Genomic DNA, 19,542 nt, shown 5'->3' with positions numbered 1-19,542 from the left:
ATAGTGGGTTAAGCCACTTCTAGTGATGCCAGCATCCCATGTGGGTGCCAATTTGAGTCTTGGCTTCTCCATTTCTGATCCAGTTCAATACTAGTGTGCCTAGGAAAGCATCAGAAGATGGCCCAGGGGCCAGCACAGTGGCATAGCGAGTGAAGCCACAGCCTACAGTGCTGGCATCCCATATGGGATCTTTCATCTACTAGTCTACTCTCCAAATGGCCACAATAGCTGAGGCTGAGCCAGAACAAATCCAGGAGCCTGGAACTCCATTAAAGTCTTTCATGTTGATGAGGGGGCCCAAGTACTTGGGTGATGACTCCGGTGCTTTCCAACATATATTTATAGGGTGTTGGATTGGAAAAGGAGCAGTAAGGACTCAAATGAATGCTCATACAAGATGGTGGCATTGCAGGTTGAGGCCTAATATTTGCACCACAGTGCTGGCCCTGATTTTCAGAGATTTCTATTGGTCACTATGGATGTCATGTAGAATGCTTGTTTTCTTGGAAACAAGCAGTTAAACAGTCACTCCAAAGACACCATGTTAATCTGTCATACAGATTTAGATGCACTAGAAATCTCACATCAAGTATGCCCACTGTCACAAAATTTCAGACAATAGTAACATTTACTATGACACTACAATGGATGTTAAGCATTTTAGAGTATAAACCAAGCTTTGAAAAGTTGATGAATGTTGGTGAAGGATAAAGATATGGATAGTAGAAATTCCTGTAATTTTTGTATTTGTCTAAGAAAGATACATGCTTTCAACAGCTTGAATTAGAACATCTCCTTGAGTCTTATCTTTCTGTTGAAATGATTCTGGGATGCAACAATGACATCACTGCTGAGGGTTTGCAATATGTTTAGTGTCTTGATCCACAAATATGCACATCTCATCTGAATGGTGTGTGACTTGTCTGTGGGTTCTTTGTTGGGTCAGTCCATGTTGGGCTGTTTTGTTGCACTGGAGCTTACCCATGTCATGCAAAAGCTGGAAGTCATAAGTGATATCGCATGGAGGCCACTAAGGTAGCATGTGTGACACTTTTCCTGCACCAAGTCAAAAGCCTATGGCTTCATTTATACAATAGGAGAGTTAGAGACAGTGGGAGGATTTTAGTAGGTGAGGAAACAAGAGTGCTTGGAACAGACAATCCAGAGAGGAGAGCACAAGGAGACTAATATGTCAGAGATCCTGAGACACTGGAACATCTAGAAGAAAAGTCAACCAGAGAAACAACCTGAGATGTGTTAAATAGCCTCCAGGAACAAGTCTGAGTGAAACCTACATTTGTTCTCAGAAAAATAAACTTTTCTCTGCCTTCTACTGCAGTTTAGTTCACAGGTTCAACACAAAAATGGAATAGGAAATAATCATCAAGAACATGAACATAAAATTCAGTTGCTGGGACTGACATTGTGGTACAGCACATTAAACTATCACTTATGATGCCTGCATCCCATATCAGAGTGCCAATTTGAATCCTAGCTGTGTTCTTTCTGATCCAAACTCCTAACCTGTATGTAGGAATTAGCAGATAATGGCTCGATTACTTGACCCATATGGGGTTCCTGACTGCTAGCTTCAGTCTGGCCCAGGCCCAACTGTTGCAGCCATTTAGGGGAGGGAATCAGTGAATGGAAATCTCTCTCTCTCTCTCTCTTTCTCTCTCTCTCTCTCTCTCTCTCTCTCTCTCTCTCTCTCTTTGCTCCTCCCTCATGTCTGTGAATCTCCTTCCCTGTCACTCTGCCTTTCAGCAAAATAAAATCTTCCATCATGATCAAGCATTTGGAGATACTACACTTTAGCAGGAAATGGATTGATTTGTTCAGAGTACTCAAAGCAGCTCTTTTATATCCCACACTTATGTTTTTATAGCACTTATTATGGCATCAGTGTGTTTTATTCATTTTCTCATATCTGGTCTGTGACCTATTAAAAAGCAGCCTTCCTGATTGTGTGTCTTTTTGCTGCTCCATCCCATATACTTAGAAGAGTGTCTAGTGCCTGATATGTAAAGAACAATTGCTGAATGAGCAAACTGAGTTATTTACTAAGTGTTATGAAGGAGCTCATGTATAATCAATCCATTTATAAAATAAAGCTCAGCAGACTATGTAATGTTTATATTTTATATAAAATATATATGACTTTGCAGTCTGCCTTTGAACTTGGTCATAAGCATCAGCATCCTGGTCTCCTAAATGTGTTGTGGGCAATAAGAAGATTTCTGTCTGCTCTGCTTAAAGGTCCCCATGGTTCTCAGTATTCAAAGATCTTTTCTATTGGTGACCTTTCATGTCCACCTGGTTTCTCTTTGTATCTAAGCCTGGACTTGAGGATTGTGATTGTTGATATGGATCCCAGCTCAAAACTTAAAATGGGGGCTGGAACTGTGGTTTAGTGGGTAAAGCCACCACCTATACTGCTGGCTTCCCATATGGATACCAGTTTGAGTCCCGGCTGCTCCACTTCTGATCTAGCTCTCTACTGTGGCCTGAGAAAGCAGCAGAAGATGGCACAGGTTCTCAGGCCCCTGTACCCATGAGGGAAATCCGGAAGAAGCTGCTGGCTCCTGGTTCCAGATTGGTTCAGCTTCGGCCATTGTGGCCATCTGGGGAATGATCCAGCAGATGGAAGACCTGCCTCTCTGCCTCTCCTTCTTTCTCTGTGTAACTCTGCCTTTCAAATAAATAAATAAATCTTTAAAAAAACTTCAAAATGAACCCACTGAAATATTTTTTATTTTCTTTTTCATTTCTTCTTCAAGCCAATGGCTGTTTGACAGTGTGAATTGAGATCCACGTATGTGTGACTTTTCCAGTTTTTCTAGAATAGATCTCTATTTTTATTCCAATGGAGATATGAAAGACAATGGCATGACTTCAATTTTCTAAAAATTGTTGACATATTTTTTTCTGAATTAGATAATCCCACCTGGAGAATTTTTAACAGCTGTTGAGAAGAACACATGTTCTGCTGCTGTCAGGTAGAATGTTCTCTGTGTAACTGTTAGGAAAACTTGATTTACAGTGTTGTTCAAATCTACCACTCTTTATTGATTTCCTACCTATTCTCTTTTATTTTGAAAGTGCAGTGTTGACCTCTTTTGTTTGTTCCATTGCCGTTTATCCCTTCAGAGCTGTCAACATTTGCTTTATATATTGTAGTGTTCTGAGGTTGAGTATACATGTTGTTCAACCTAAGAAAGTACAGAGGTGAACAAAGCAAGAATATCAAGAATAATATGGGAACAAAATGAGGAATTCAAAATATACATAGAACCATGAAGAAGAATCAATTTTCAAGATGTAGAAAATGGTGAATAAAAAGAAAAAAAATAAAAACTTCTACTTCAAGGAAATACAACAGAAGGATTATTTTGTTATGCACAAATGAGGTTGGATTTGTATGATCCTCAAGCTCTGATGCATTTCCCTGGCATAAAACCATGTCTTCTACTGAGAACATTGTCCCAGGACTTCTTCAGGGAGTGATCTGTCCCATCTGTCAGTGCAAGTGTTAAGTGAGGATAGAACTAGCTCTTGCTGCAGGGGCAAGGGTCATGCTTGTTCTTCCTGCTGTGGAATTTTTGGTACATGAGGAATTGGGGCTCAAGTGTGCACATATTTGAGGAAATGCACAGGCCCCAGGATTTAGCCCTGGCTGTGAACAAACGGTCTTTATCTTCATAACAAGGCACACCTGCTTGCACCTAAGTGTAAGATGCCCAGTGGAGCACCCAAGACTCAAACTGGCAGCCATATAAGATGTAGGCATCACAGGCTGGAGCTGTGCCATAGCCCATCCCCTATTTGAACACTTTTTAAATGTACTTTAGTGTGGTACTGACAAAACAAAATATAGCTGATGAATTTTATCATTTAAGCATTTCTAAGTGTATGTTGAGTAGTGTTGAGTATAAGCAAATTGCTGTGTGACCAATATTCAGAACTGTTTTTCCTTATGAGACTGAAATTCTCTACCCAATGAATGAAAAATTCTTATAATTCCAACATCCCTAACTCCAAGTAACTGCCATTCTACTTGCCATTGCTCAGGCTACAGAGTTTTTAGGAGGTACAGTGATTTTTCAGGGTCATATAACTGAGAGTGTAGAGGGAACCCTCTTGGAACTCAGTTCTGTCTCTGCAAAGCTGGGTCTTGATTGTACCCAGGTACTCCCTGAGGTTTTTGGATTAGGCTATGTGGCATACATGTGTGTGATTATGGACATGGCATGAGGCAGAAGGAGGATGAAACTTTGGAGAGGTCTTTTCTGCTGAGGAATCCCATGAAAGTGGATGCCAAAAAAATGAAATCAATTTTTTGATGAAACTCTACAATAGGACCTGGAACTCAAGCTTTCTTTGCTGAAGACCCACTGGAGAAAGCCATCTGTTCTGCTCTGTCCTGACTTTCCAGGGGCCCAGACTCAAGAAATTCTGCAGATATTGGCTCAGCTCTCATTATTGATACCTTGGACATTTGGGCAGGAAGGATCCCATGGTGATTTCAGTTGTCCCAAAGAAGGAAACTCTAGGCAAGGTCACCACTCTGATCCCACTTGGGCATTGCAACACTACTTCCCCTTTTGTGTGTGTTTTTGGAGCCTCATGTAGGGTGTTCTGTCCCATATAGGAACAATTTATTGGAAGAGTTAAAATATGGGTCAGCCTGTTAGGTTTACACTCTAGGTCATGGCAGACAGGATGGGAAGAAGAATGATGAGATGGTGCTCATCTTTTATGTGAATCCTAAGCTAGAGAAATGTTTGGCCTTACTAACAGAAAGTTACCTGGAACAGAAACAGTATTGATAGCCAGATGGGGTTATGATACCACCAGACCTACCTTTAGAACCATTGCACAGGGGCCAGCGCTGTGGCACAGTGGGTTAACACCCTGGCCTGAAGTGCTGGCATCCCATATGGATGTTGGGTCAAGTCCTGGCTGCTCCACTTCCAATCCAGTTCTCTGCTATGGCCTGGGAAAGCATTAGAAGATGGCCAAAGTCCTTGGGCCCCCACACCCACATGGGAGACCTGGAAGAAGCTCCTGGCTCATGGCTTTGGATCAGTGCAGCTCCAGCCATTGGGACCAATTGGGGAGTGAACCGTCAGATGGAAGACCTCTCTCTCCCTCTCTGCTTCTCCTTTCTCTTGTAACTCTGACTTTCAAATAAATAAATAAATAAATCTTATTTTTTTGACAAGCAGAGTGGACAGTGAGAGAGAGAGAGACAGAGAGAAAGGTCTTCCTTTGCCGTTGGTTCACCCTCCAATGGCCGCCATGGTAGCGCGCTGCGGCTGGCGCACCGCGCTGATCCGATGGCAGGAGCCAGGTGCTTCTCCTGGTCTCCCATGGGGTGCAGGGCCCAAGCACTTGGGCCATCCTCCACTGCACTCCCTGGCCACAGCAGAGAGCTGGCGTGGAAGAGGGGCAACCGGGACAGGATCGGTGCCCTGACCGGGACTAGAACCCAGTGTGCCGGCACCGCAAGGTGGAGGATTAGCCTAGTGAGCCGCGGCGCTGGCCAATAAATAAATCTTATTTTTAAAAAAGAACCATTTCATGAAGTTGAAAATGTACTTAACAGAGTCGTATACTTCTCCCTGGGTGAGGAGCAATTGCACCACACTGACAATGAAATCCAATGCTGCATCACTTTGAGTGCAAATGCAAAGATATTTTCCATAACCATGGCCTGAAAATGGCCAATAAGATCTCCTGCTCCTGTTCTTTAAAAAAATGGGACACCCAATTGTGTTGGTGAAGATACAAATATTTTCAGCCTCATGTGCATTGTTTGTTGTAACGTAAAATGGCACAATCAGCACAGAAAACAGTGTCTCTTAATTAAATTAAAAATGGAATTTTTATGTGATCTGATACTCTCATTTCTGAGTATACATCTAAAAGTATTGAAAGTTCAGTATAAGCAAAGTATAAATATTATTCACCACAGCATAATTCACTGTAGCCAAGATTTCTAGTGTGGCCTGTACTCAGTGAAAAGTTATGCAGGCACAGAAGAAAAGGAAATCCTATGACATGGATGAACCTTGAATATATTTGACTAAATGAAATTACCCACAAATATCATCCCCAAAGGAAAAATACTGCAAGATTCTAATCATATGAAATAAATAAAGTAGTCAGAGGGACCTGCACTGTGGGGCAGTGGGTTTAAGCTCCTGCCTACAGTGCCAGCATCCCATATGGTTGCTGGTTCTAGTACTGGCTGCTCCACTTCTGATCCAGAACCCTGCTATGGCCTGGGAAAACAGGAGAAGATGGTCCAAGACCTTGGGCCCCTGCACTTGAGTGGGAAGCCTGGAAGAAACTCCTGGCTCCTGGCTTCAGATTGGCTCAGCTCTGGTTATCTTGGCATTTTGGGGAGTGAACCAGTGGATGAAAGACCTCTCTCTGGCTCTACCACTCTCTGTAACTCTGTGTTTCAAATAAATAAAATAAATCTTTAAAATAAATAAAATAGCCAGAATACTAGAAACATAAAGTAGAAGAGTGGTTATGGATGGTAGAAGGATATGCTATTCAATAGAAATGGAATTTTTAGATAAAAAAAAAATCCTAGAGATCTGGTGTGTGTGTGTAGACACATGTATGTCACTTACCTTAGAATGACACCTGCCCTTGTGAGATACAGTACTCAAGCCCTCTTCTACCTGAACCTGGATAAGAAAAGGGCTCCCTCTGTTGGTCTTTGGTCACTCTTCAGGTGCTTGTGAGTAGGGCTGATGGCAGGCTATTCCCAAGAGTGGAGATTCATGACTGGTGTTATCTAGGAATGTTGGGAAGACTGCAATCTTGTCTCCTTTCTCTCCAGTTTGGTCTTCTTAGTTATCACACTCTCTTTGGGTGAGAATACAGGAAGATACACCAGTCTCTGCTGAGTTTATGATGTTGCAACTGCAGTTCAGTCCTATGAATGGATCCTCCTTTGTAAGAAAATGGGCAGCCTCTCATCTTAGCCTGAGACTTTGAAATGCATCCAATAAATATAGTTCTAGTTTTATTTTTGTAGGACCTCTGTCCAAGTGTATCAGGCCAGAGGATGATCAATAATATTTTTCCAACATATACATTAACATTTCTTTCTCCATGAAGAATTTTCCTACAGTGAAAAAACATGAAAGACTGTGATTTTTCTCTTCTATGTCATGGAATTGCTAAGGAAATAATTCCCTCATTAACCATTGGAGTGATCGAAGTGAATTTAAGTGAGTGGTGAACACAGAAGATAGAGTTGAGTGAAGGCAGAAGTTCACAATGCAGTGGGGAGACAGATACTCCTGCAGTGAGCTCAATCAGTGTTAAAGGTACTGGGGGAGGTTGAGCAACATTGAGTGAGGGAGAAATGAGAGTGTTGGATAGAAGAGCAAGATGGAGTTATTCATTTGTGTTCACCAATTTAAACTTAAAAAATTATTGGATGTATAGGAACATTTGGATAAATTCTTTTCTCTTTCAACATTTCATTTATTTTATTTACAGTTTAACATGAGGAATTACTATGAATCAAAGCATAAGCACACAAACATATATGCAATCCAAAATAGAGGAATAGCATTAGATATGAAGCAAAAAGTCACGTTCATTCACACACACAGTGGACTCAGATCTGGTCAACCTGGTTGTTCCCAGGCAGGTTTGTAAAGATGATAAAGTGTGACTGGAGAATAAGATTTCTGCCAGAGCACTCTTAGTGAAGACATTTTCTTCCTAGTACACAGCGTGTGACCTCAGATAATGATTAAGGATAGCTTATGACCTACTAACAAGAAGAGCATTGAGCCCTTGTGAGAATGTAGGCTTCACAAGAACACACAGCTGCTTTCTCAGACATGCTTGTTAGGGTTTGTAACCATGACTGAGAACTACAACCAAGACCATGCTGAGCAAAGAAAAAGTTTTAGGGCAAAGAACTGCCAGGAGTATCCTCAGAGGGAGAGGTGCTCTGGGCTCAGGTGTAGGGCTGGGGTTTTATAGGGAACTTGTACAAAGGGAGGTGGGAGATAAGTTGGAGAAGCCAAACAAAGGGATGTGGGATGTGGGCTGGAGCAGCTGGAGAAGATACTTTGTACCAGGAGGCACGGAATGTCTGCCTGATTTATAACTAGGGGCAGTTGCGGAAACAGTGAGGCACAGAAAGTCTCTCAGGCCTGATTTGTGGGAATGATGAGGCTCCCCATAAGCACAGCACCTCTGGGTTTTTGCTTTCTGATGCCAAGAAAGAGTGGGGGAGACACCTCAGACCAGTGTGGATTCAGGACTCTCACAATGTTTATCTAATGTATCTTGCTAAATATGTTTCAGAGAAACCTTAGTTCTATGAACACATGCATGTGCTCTACAATAGGCTGTTATAATCCTTATCAGTAAAGAAACCACACCTGGTTAGTCTGTGCACACTTTGTGGAGGAAGAGACCCATGTCCTTTGTTCCTTTCATTTGCATACCCCAACATGTAACCTTGGTTATCCAGACTACTGTGACCAAATTAGATATTTGGTCATCACACTAAGCATCAGTGTGTGAGCATGCAAACTAAATATTTCAGAATGGTCTGGTTTTGAAAAGATTTCTGTGTATCAAGGTAGTTGTAAAAGATTGGCTGCAGAATAAAATCAACTATTAGGCTTAAAGCTCCCTGTCACTGTTCCACTCCCAAATATCTGCAATGGTCAAGATTGTGTCAATATTTAAGGTGGGGTCAAGAACTCTATATAGGTTTCCTAAATGTGTGACAGGAACCCAGTTAGTTGAACCATCACCATTGCTTTCCAGGGTCTGCAGTAACAGGAAACTGGAGTATGGTTCTGGATGAAGATATAAACTTATGCACTGTAATGTAGGATTCAGGCATGTAACTACTAGATCTGCTGGCTCCTCTTATCCATATTTTTAAAATACATATAATATATGAAGAGTAATTTTATTTACTTTTATCTGTGGATTTAAGATTTTTTAAAAGAATTATTTATTTATTTGAAAGTCAGAGTTACACAGAGAAAAAAGAGAGAGAGAGAGAAAGAGAGCAATAGATCTTCTTTCCACTGTTTCATGCCTCAAATGGCCACAATGCTCTGGCTGGAATCAGGAGTCAGGAGTTTCTTTCAGACCCCTCACATGGGTACACAGGCCCAAGCACATGGGCCATCCTCCACTGTATTTCCAGGCATATTATCAGGGAGATGAATTGGAATTGGAGCAGCTAGGTCTTGAACCAGCACCCATAAGAGATGCTGGTGTCACAGGCAGTTTCTTTACCCACTATGCCACAATGCTAGCCCCCTGGCTATAGATTTAAAAGGCATGTAACAATAAAAAAATAATGTTACATGACAATATTTTGAATGACTGTTGAGATGACATTAAATTGGAAATATTCTGTTCCCCAATTAGCAGATAGACTGGATTAAGAGACAAGGAGATGGGACTGGCACTATGGTATAGGAAGCTAGTCCTCCTCCTGTGGTACTCATATGGGCACTGGTTGGTGTCCTGGTTGCTCTACTTCTAATCCAGCTCCCTGATAATGGCCTGTAAAAGCAGTGGAAGATGGCTCAGATGCATGGGCCTCTGCACTCACATGGGAGACCCAGAGGAGATCCTGGCTTCTGGCTTGGGATTGGCCCAGCTCTGGCCATTGTGGCCATTTGGGAAATGGACTAGATGATGGAGGAGCTCCCTCTCTCTTCTCTGTCTAAAACTCTGCCTCTCAAATAAGTAAATAATAATAGTAACAGATACAAGGAAAATGATAACTGATGATTGGAAACCCCAGAGAAGAGAGAAGGGAGTCCTCACCACAGAAGAAATCAGGCTAAGATCATCATATTGCAGCAATTCAGGAATCCAAGCCTGTCCAGAAGTGCTTTTTATTTGTGACAGTGAACACAATGGAGATAGAGGTGAAAGAGCTGTACCTGCTGAACCCCAAGTTTTGTATTTAGACTGTTCAATCTGAATAGTGCTGGTCACTGTTTCATCATCCTCTCCACCTTAACACAAACAGACATAAATCCCATTTATTATTTTCTACATAAGGAACACCATATACTTTAGCACTTTGCCTCTTCCAATGTTCAGTCATTTTGTGGAGGAACCTAATGTTCATATCAGAGAATAGTTAACTCATGGTCATAGTTGATATGTCAGAATTAATTCATATTTAACTTCTTCATAATGAGTTAGGAGATGCATTTGAAACTGATAAGGAAATAGTTTTGTATTCTTAAGTTCAAAAATTTATAATCATGTATAATTTCTCACTTTACTCAGACATCTACAGGCTATTTCACAGCATAGCTGTGACACTCCCATATATTGAAATGACTGACTGTTCAGACTGTGTACATATCCCAGTGATTGTGTGGGAAAGACACATGGAAGGCCAGCACAGGGAAATACTTGAGGGTAATCCCAACCATGGTTTAAATTTTCTATCCGTAGAGCCACCCCTTTGGTACAGTTATGACCTAATGGCCTTGGCTGAGCAAAGATGTCCATATTTGAGGAGTTAGTCACATTCAGGGATATGATTATGGATGTCACCAAGGAAGCTCAGACCCCGCTTGAGACATCTGAGGAAAAGCTGTAGAGGATGTGATTCTGAAGAACATCTTTTATAAGCAGTAAGACATATGGACTCGAATTCAATGAAGAGTTTTTAGGAAAAAAAATGTAGCATTCACTTACCTAACATTTTAACACTCAGGTATTCACCCAAGGGAAGTGAAAATACATATTAAAAAACATTTTCTCAAATCTGCCAGTAGGCAAGGAGACAAGACCAGAGAGTCCTGGATTATATAAAGCAAATGGTCATAAATGAGATTAAAATAAAATCAGAGAGATTTTTTCAGATGCAGAATAGGATTGCAAAATGGGAGACAGATTCAGTTTAAAGTGAACCATGATTCTTCTGAGGTGGAGCAGGACTGAGACTTTTAAAATAAGGAAAGGGAGGGGATGTCCAGCTTTGCATTCTTTGAATACATATAGGATAGAATGAGTGAACTGGTTTGAATTGATGTAGGAACTAGCATGTGATTCAATAGGTTAAGCTGCTCTTCTGACATTGGCATCCCATAGAGGAGTGCAGGTTTGAGTCCTAGCAACTCCTCTTACAGTCTAGATTCTTGCTAGTTTGTCTGAGAAAGCAGTGGATAATGGCCCAAGCATTTCTGTCAACCATATGGAAGACCTGGATGAAGCTCCTGACTCTTGTCTTTCATCAAATTCAGCCATGATTGTGGTGGGCATTGTGTAGTAAGCCAACAGATGAGTGATTTCTGCTGCTTGTCTTTCTCAGTCTCTCTGACTTCCAAATAAAAACTAAATTAAAAATTAAGGAGTGGCCATTTGACATAGTGGTGTGACCACTGCTTGGGATGCCTGCATCCCATGTCAGAAAGCCTGGGAAAAGTCCCAGCTCTGCTTCTGACTCCAGCTTCATGTTGGTGTGCATTCTGAGAGAACGTGATGAGGGTTAAAGGAATTGAGTCCGTGCCACCCTTGTAGAGACCCAGATTGTGTTTCAGGTTTCTGGTTTCAACTTGGTCCTGCCCCAGTTGTGGCATAAAGTTGGGGAGTGAACCAACAGATTTGAGATACACCCCATTTCTACTTTTCAAGTACAAAAATAAAATAATTATTTTTAAATAGCAACAGGGTTTTCAAAACCTTTAAAATAGAAAGATCAAGCTGTTTCCAAACTATCACAAATATATTCCCAAAAAAGAAATGCATTGTGAATGTTATTCTATTTTTTGTGCAGTCTCCACACAAGCATGTAGATGCTTAGAAGGGGACAAATTTTACAACTTCGGCCTAATAAGAATTGGGTAAGGTTTAGCTTTCATAGTATTTGTTGCTGTCCCTGCTTTACTAACATGATATGGATATTGTCATCTTACAAATTGGTCATTTTAAGAGTAGTTAATTTTGAAATTATTTCAAACTTACAGAAATACCATGAGTGAGTCCTATTCATTGAGAATGCCCAGTTATTATCCTTTTAGCACTTTTGCCTCTGACCCACCTTAAGCTGGGTCCCTCCAGTGTTCCTTTCTGAGAAAATGTGGGCCCTGTATTATCAGAAGCACGGTGGTTTGATGCTGGGCTCTGCTCAGTCTCCCATCTATGCTATGATGGATGCTATCAACTTGGTATTTAGTGAATTTCTGCCAGATTGATTCACACACAACCTTTTAAGGATTTTTTAAGTGTGTTCTTATGCGAAGGGAAGGAGTGTTGGAGATCCAGAGTCTCAAGGTTGAGACATTTTCGGCCCGAAAGGGGAAGAATCCACTTCCGCCACTGCACCCGGCCCATGCCGGCCCTTGCTCCCTGCGTCCAGCCTGGTGCTGCAGTGCCGCCTCTTCCTAGTCTCCCTCCTCATCTCTCCCTCCATGTCGCGTGGTCGCGGGGCACCGGGGCTGCAGCAAGGAGTCCCCCAGAGGCCAGTTGGGCAAGGCGGGCAGAGCTAGCAGCATCCTGAAGTTTACATTAAACTTCTCCTAGTGGAACCCATGACTTCTGGTCAGGACGCTAAAGTTGTGGCTGAACTGCAGGCACAGTGAGGTCAAGAGGGCAAGGGCAGCTCTCATCTGATGAATGGTCCTATATCTCAAACCACTTCTCAAACAAGTTCCATCCCAGCTTTGAGTCAGGTACCGACAACTAAGGTTTCTGAGCTAAACCCTAATGCGAAATGTGGGGGACTTATGTTACATTTGGAAGCAAGTAGTGTAGCTGTCGGTTTGAGTGCTGCATGGGAGGAGACAGCTGGGCATGGTGCAGACTGCAGCCTGCAGGGATTGGATGTCAATGGTGATGGTGACAAAGTCATGAGAATGAAGCATTACCAGATTTACCTGAGTCAAAACAGACATGAATGCTTTGGCTCTGGATCATGCAGAATACAAATCTCTACCTGAAAATAGTGAAACAGGAGGAAATGCATCTCAACCAGAAAGCCAGGAAGATTCTCAAGAAGTAGTTAAAAAAATTGGAATTCTGTTTATCTAGGGAGACTCTTGCTAGTGCCATCTATCTTACATCACAGATGGATAGTGATCAGTATGCTCTAATTACAATGGTAGCTAACCTTGACCATATCAAGAAACTCAGTACTAGTGTGGATTTGATTGTTGAAGTGCTAAGGTGGATGAGAAGGCAGAAAAAGTAAGGCCAAATCAAAATCATTGCATAGTAATATTGTGAGAAATATCTGAATCTACCCCTGTGGAAGAAGTAGAAGCACTATTTAAAGGAAATAACTTACTGAAATTTATAAACTGTGAATTTGCCCATAATGATAATTGATTTATTACATTTGAAGCAGAAGTTGATGCACAACAGGCTTACAAATACCTGCGAAAAGTCAAAACTTTTCAAGGAAAACCAATTAAAGTGCAGCTAAAAGCAAAGGAAATAGCTATAATCCCATTTTTGCCAAAGAATGGATTTAGGTCTCTCTACATGAACCTTTATACATAGCAGTGTTACACACCATTTATTTACCTCCAGTATACAGTCCCCAACAAGAGTTTCCTCTGTACAGCCTGACTGCTCCCAGACATTGTCATTAATGCATAGCTATTTCAATCCACCCTTGGTAACTATTTCCAAATACTGGATTTATACATGGGTTTACATCTCCAACCTTCAAGCCTGCAGCCTCTCCTCTGACTTCACTCATACAGTATCCTCCCAGAAGCAGGAAAAATTCCTTTGGCTATAAGAAGAAAAGGGAGGAAAAGTTTACAAGCAGCCAAACTCAGTCTCCAACATGACCAAAGCCTCCATCACAATCTTTGAACTGGGGCTGTCCAACTTCCCCCCATTACCTGGAGCTGAGGCAATTTGAAGACAGAGGACTTGTTTGAAAATGGGCTATCTAGATTGATAATAGGATTATCAAAGGAAAGGAGCCCCCATGCAGATGCAAGTAGGAACACTATTCCTGTAGTGGTCCCCAGAGAGCCCTCACTGCTGGCTTCTTGTGCTGTATCAGCAATGTATGAATGATCCCCATCCCTAGCTCATTTACCTGAGGATCCCAAGGTGGCAGAAAAGCAGAGGGAAACCCTCAGTGTGGACAGACTCCCTTCTGTCCTTACTACAACTGTGTGTAAATCAGAGCAGGTGCATGGAGCTGCCACAGAATTGCAAATGCCCAGATTTGTCAGAGAACGAGTAGAGAGCCACCTTCTTCTCCACTGCAACCCTCAAAAGAACAAAAGTCAAATGATGGCAGTTGTAGGAAGGAGGAGAAGAAGCTTTCTGCACCTGTGTGGAAATAGAGGGAGCCCCCTGTCCTCAAGTCCATTCCCAGAGTCCCCAAAGACCAGGGGAAGCAGCCTGGGCACTGGCCCTCACCACCAGCTGTTGGAAAGTGTCTTCACAGAGGACAGAACACTACCCCCAAGTCTCATCAGTAAAAATTCTATGTCTGGGAGGGGTTGCAAAGAGCTGCATTAGCCACAAATGAAACACTTTTCCCACTCAGTATGAGGATGAGTGGCTGGTTGGGCAGTTGCAGTATCTGTGAGCCCCATGGAATGCCTGCAAGTTATTTTTTCTTCTGTGAGTCAGATTCTCCCCCTCTAAAAAACTATTTTTCTGGATTTAATTAATATAAACCTTATTTTTCATTGGTGCTTAACTGGAGGTGATGTGTAAGTCTGATTTTTTAGGATAGAAAATGCATTTATCCCAACAGATTGGAGTTTTCTGTTAAGCCTCTGTGTGGTTCTGAATGCAAGCTATATATAGTGAATTTTTCTAAATTAAGGGAACTATACTACTTTATTTTTTTAAATAATATTGATCTACAAGTGCGTATCTCAGATGCCCCAGCAGATGGATGAGGGCTGTCAAGGGTGGCCTTAGCCTCAAGGTGGAAGGGGGTTGGCAGTGTCAGGTCGCTGACATACTGGCATGGGAGCTGTGCTTTCATCTAAACTGTTAACAAATGGTTCTAGCATTTAAAAATACATATAAATGTACATATAGGCCTTTTTTGATCCAGTGGGCAGAAATAATCTGCAGAGAACACCCTAGAGAAACCTGAAAGCTTTGAGTTTTGACATCCTGTCAGCAAGTAGCCAGCTTCTCCCCTCAATTGCAAGTGGTTATTACCTAAAATCAATTCAAAACAAGTGAATAGAACCTAAATGAAAATATACTTTTTTGGCCACTGACATGCTGCCAGTATGTTGTATCATGAAATGGTTTGGGTCCCTGTGAGCTGGCTGCTCTGGCTCTTGGCCTAGTGCATCTGCTCCATGCACATTTCTGTCCATGTTCCCCCAACCCCCAGGCACTCTTTCAGAAGAGTCCTCATCTTAACTCCATGACAATGTCTTCCTGAACCTCTGCATCAGCACATGGATTTAAAAGTTATGTGTGAGAGTAGTGTTTGTAGTTTTATTCCCCTCTTTGGCTGGTGGAGTGTTGCAGTGGATTTCTCCACAATGTTGCAGTGGGTTCATTTCTGAGAGGAGCAGCGTGGTGGGGGCAAGAGGTGCGGAGTCAACACACAGACCCCGGGAGTCCGGTGAGAGCAGGCTTGAGGCGAGCAGCCAGCAGACTCGTTTATTACAGTTGGTACAACAGCTTATATAGCCAAGACCAGCCAATCTGGTCAAGGGGCGGTCTATACCCCAACCAATCACAGCCTGTTGCCAGGCAGTTTCCAGAGCCATCCAATCACAGCCTGTCGCCAGGCAGTTTCAAATCCATCCAATCACAGCCTGTCACCAGGCAGTTTCCAGAGCCATCCAATCACAGCCTGTTGCCAGGCAGGCTCCATTGCCAGGTGGGTTTCAAAGCCATTCCTGACTAACTGACGCTCGCTTGCCAGTGGCCACCTTGGCATGGCCTTCTCATTCTACTACATTTCCCCCTTTTCGTTTATTTTTGAGCAACGGGAGGCATGATTCTTGGCCATACCATTGTTGACCCCATTTCCATGTGGTCTCCGTACGCAGCTGTGCCTGTCTTAGGTTGTCCCCCAGGGGATCTTACCCGTCATTGACTAACCAGCGCTCAAATCGAGAGACCACAGGATTGCTTGCTCAGATAGGGGTAGGAATGAGGAATAATGGTTATCAGGAATGGCATGACCACACACAGGCTGTGGGCCATTGGAGTGGCTGACCAGAGCTAGTGGGGTACACAATGGTAACAGATGTGGCTTTGGGCAGTTTCTCAGGGTAGGATGATAGGGCAGGTGCATCTGCTAACAAGGCGGAGTCTCGGTCTTGTTCAGCTGTTTCTGGTTGGCTGTCAGTTGCAGGCTTGATGTTTCTGGCTGGTATCCAAATGGGCTGTTCTGCATTCTCTGGAAAGACACAAGCATATCCTCGACCCTTGGTTAATAGAAGCCTTTTTACAGGCGTTGGAATCCAGGGCCTGAATTTTGCGTACACTTCAACATTAGCAGCAAACATGCTGATGGCATGGGATCTAGCGGCTGCGCTGAGAGCTTGGGGTGCCCGAGGACTGCCACAAATGTGGGGATCCTCACTGGGTGTAGATGGGATGACATTGCATGAGTTATTGCATAGAGGTCCTCTTAGTTCATCCCACGGGTATGTGGGGGGTAGCTGACTAGGCATTGCTACCTTGTTTGCTACATTGTTTTTTTCACTGTCAGAGCTCTCTCTCCCTAAGTCATTAACCATTGTCTGTGAGACAGGGACCTGGAGTATCAGGCTCCTATCACTCACAGATTCACTATCTTTGATAATCTGCACAGGATTCTGAGAGGGGGGTATCTTTCCCATATCTGAGCGCTTAAGAGCGGCATGGTACGCCAACTCTAGCCAGAGGAAAGACACGTATAGCACTGCTACCGTAACAAAGCAAATTCCTAGCACCTCAGCTGTGGATGGCATTTTGCAGGAGATTTCCCTATGTTAGACAAACAGATAGTGGTGTATCAGATCATACATATGTCCTGTGCTTAGTGGGGGACTTCCTTGATTTGTTAGGTCAAGGCCGTATGCCCACACGGTGTCTCCGGAGCGTCACCTCTCTCGAGTGAGGGAAGATGACTTGGTTCCGAATTCTGGGATGATCAGTCCCTTATGTGAATTCGCCGGGCGAACCAAAAGTAAAAGGAGGAGCCGAGAAGCGACGTACGCTTCAGGGCGGTGTGTGCTAACCTGGGGTCACTTAGACCGAGGACAAGGACAAGGAAAGGGGCGTAGGAGGGGGTTCTGTGCTCACCCTCACAGAACCGAACAGAACACCGAGGGGCCTACTTGCCGAAATCCAGGGGGGACCTCGCCGAGTCCGACACACTGTCTCTTTCTCAGTCATGTTGGCGCGCCAGATGTTGCAGTTGAATTCTCTACAATGTTGCAGTGGGTTCGTTTCTGAGAGGAGCAGCGTGGTGGGGGCAAGAGGCGCGGAGTCAACACACAGACCCCGGGAGTCCGGTGAGAGCAGGCTTGAGGCGAGCAGCCTGCAGACTCGTTTATTACAGTTGATACAACAGCTTATATAGCCAAGACCAGCCAATCTGGTCAAGGGGCAGTCTATACCCCAACCAATCACAGCCTGTTGCCAGGCAGTTTCCAGAGCCATCCAATCACAGCCTGTCGCCAGGCAGTTTCAAATCCATCCAATCACAGCCTGTCGCCAGGCAGTTTCCAGAGCCATCCAATCACAGCCTGTCGCCAGGCAGTTTCAAAGCCATTCCTGACTAACTGACGCTCGCTTGCCAGTGGCCACCTTGGCATGGCCTTCTCATTCCACTACAGTGGAGGACAAAAATTGTTGCTCTTTTTACCTCCAAGATGAGGGTCTCATTGATTCACTTCTAGAAGTGTTGTACTTCTGAACAAGGAAGCACTAAAGTTATCAAGTTTATAATAAATTTAAATATCAATTATTTTGTCTTAAAATGCCTAAAATTATTCTCTTTATTTATTTGACAGATAGAGTTATATAGTGAAAGAGAGAGACAGAGAGAAATGTCTTCCTTCCATTGGTTCATCCCCCAAATGGCCACCATGACCAGAGCTATGCCGACCTGAAGCCAGGAGCCTGGTGCCTCCTCCTGGTCTCCAATGTGGGTGCAGGGGCCCAAGTACGTGGGCCATCCTCCACTGCCTTCCTGGGCCACAGCAGAGAGCTGGACTGGAAGAGGAGCAACTGGGACTAGAACCCGGCACCCATATGGGGTGCCAGCACTGCAGGTGGAGGATTAACCAAGTGAGCCACGGTGCTGGCCCCCAACATTTTTCTTTAATTATTCTAAGCAGCAGACATTAAAATATTTCCTGCTACATGTAACCATACAGTTTATTCCATAAAATGTTATTTAACAAGACTGAGGTTTTTTTAAAAAAAATTATTTTCATCCAATATTTAAAGGCTTGAATTGCATTTAAACTTGAAAATGACTTTGCTTTAACTTTTGTATAAGACAGCTAAGAGTTCATGGAGACACCCCAGGTTGACATGAGTGGATCATAATTACTCAGTTACTGTGTGTGTATTTTGTCACTAGTTTTACTGAGTAAGCATACCATAGTACAAGAACTAGCAGCAGTTTTTGTAATATACCTTAAGGATCTTAAACAGGTGATCTTTTTTCTGATTGTTGAAAAATCCTGTAAATGCAAATAGTTGGTACTGTATTAGATATGTGCACTTTGGGAGTGTGCTTTGCTTGTACAGTTGTAAATAATCTGACCATATTAAAAAAAGGTTCCCTACAGAGAAAATCTGATAAAATTATTGATATATTATAAATGTTGATGTTGAGCTGGATGTAGACATACTTAATGCTGTGGTTTGAATAATATTTTAATTTGTTGAGTTTTTTTTCCCCCTCTCATACTGGTGTGTTGAACTGGCTTTGCCTATTTGCTGCAAAAGGGAAAAGGAAAGTTTTATTAAAAGCTGTGAGATGTTTTTATACTCTTTCAAAATATGGAAATGCATATTATTCATATTTAATGTGAAAGAGTTCTGAAGACAACGTAGTAAGCAGGAACTGGTAGGATCTTTAAGTCAAAATGGAAAATGATCTACTAATTTGAATCATATATTACTAAGTGTGATTTACCCTACCAGAGAAAACCTGCCTGGTGTCTCTCATTGTTTTCTTCAGAGAAGTAGTCATTATTCAAAGATGAAGAAATACACATATTGCTAATAAGTTTCAAATGCCTGATTAAGGAATGGGAGAATTAATTTCTTGGTAGCTGTCAGACTGCTGGACCAAAAACTCAGAAATAATTGACCTCTTCAAACCAAACCAAGAGATGCTGTAAACACTCAAAGAATAAGTCCTGAGATCTGGGGCCCTTTGTGTCATTTCTTAGTAGCAGATGCCAGGGTGTGCTCAGCCATCCCTGTCCCCAAACACCAGTGGGTCTGTGACAGTAAGTCCTCTCTGAAACATGTGATATTTGCAGCATGATGTGTGTGATTAGAGCCAACTGTGGTTGGTTGGTTGCAAACTAAAAGGCTAGAGCTCAAGAG

General features: G+C 42.7%; 1 pseudogene; it reads left to right on the top strand.

Annotated features, from left to right (window-relative positions):
- The first annotated feature begins 12,566 nt into the window (after nucleotides 1–12,566).
- LOC133755326 (la-related protein 4B-like) lies at nucleotides 12,567–14,480 on the top strand (annotated as a pseudogene).
- Nucleotides 14,481–19,542: the final 5,062 nt, after the last annotated feature.

This window comes from Lepus europaeus, unplaced genomic scaffold (assembly GCF_033115175.1).
Source record: "Lepus europaeus isolate LE1 unplaced genomic scaffold, mLepTim1.pri SCAFFOLD_3_1, whole genome shotgun sequence".
NCBI classification, from domain to species: Eukaryota; Metazoa; Chordata; class Mammalia; order Lagomorpha; family Leporidae; genus Lepus; species Lepus europaeus.
The sequence above is the reverse complement of the archived record's forward strand: the minus strand, read 5'-3'. Positions and strand labels throughout refer to the sequence as shown.